We start from the raw sequence: 1,071 nt of genomic DNA, 5'->3' as shown, positions 1-1,071 counted from the left end.
CATATTCTAGGTGATGCCTAATGCATGTTATTTAATTGCTGAGGAACATGGAAGAGACAAATGTACTTTTTTTTAAAAGTTTGTAAATAACCCTGTGTAACAGCAAAATTTGTTTTAGGTATCTGCTATCACGTTTTACTAGTTATTGCTTGGAAAACAGGAATTTGGTTATCACTTTTTACATAGGTTCATACTTAAAATATATATAAAGTCATAACTGAACAGCTAACAAAATAGTTCTATTATTTCTGTTGCAATTATTTTGTAATTTTATCCAGTAACATCTTTCAAGATAGTGAATTTAAAAGATGCAATGGCTGAGGGATCATGGTTGCACAAGACATTTTTGGTTTTCTGTTATGAAAATAATTACAAGACAGACAAAGTTATGCTGAAATAAGCCTGATGAAATTCAGACAGTAAAGGGCAAAATTTGGTGACTACCTAAGAAGAAGCTTTGCTCTCATGAATCTTAAACAACTCCTGCAGTAGAATCATTTTGATGTTAGTTGTATAGTGAAGACCTAGCATTAAGACTAATGAAGAAATTAAGCATTTCTTGACAGATGGAAGCAGCAGTATTAGTGCATGACTAATGCTGGCCAAAAATGAAAGCGGTAAGAGCAGGTGCCATCCACGTGCCATCGTGTTTTCATAACCCCACTCCATGTACGCTGGACCTCTGTCAAACACGAGGGAAGGATGTACGGGACAGGCAGGCAAAGCAGAACACTTGAGCTTTACAGCTGCCAGAACAAAGGAAATTGCTTCTCTGTCACAAGACTAAATTACTCTGGCCTTTCTTAAGGTAGAAAGATTCTACTGAAACCAGCATAATCCCTCCTAGTAAATCAGCTCATTGATTTTATCTGTGTAGCATTCCTGCTACAGCCAAGTTAAAAAAGAAAATAGCTTCAAAATATATTTTATTTGCAATGTAGATGACCTCTTCTGACTTACTTCTACAGGTTTAAGTAATACTACAGCTTCAGGGAAAATGGATTTGATAGAGTCAATGTCAGCTAATTAGGCCTTTAGATGGTTATGGGATCATGGACTCATTGATTTATT

Source organism: Strix uralensis, chromosome 9 (assembly GCF_047716275.1).
Source record: "Strix uralensis isolate ZFMK-TIS-50842 chromosome 9, bStrUra1, whole genome shotgun sequence".
NCBI lineage: Eukaryota > Metazoa > Chordata > Aves > Strigiformes > Strigidae > Strix > Strix uralensis.
The sequence above is the reverse complement of the archived record's forward strand: the minus strand, read 5'-3'. Positions refer to the sequence as shown.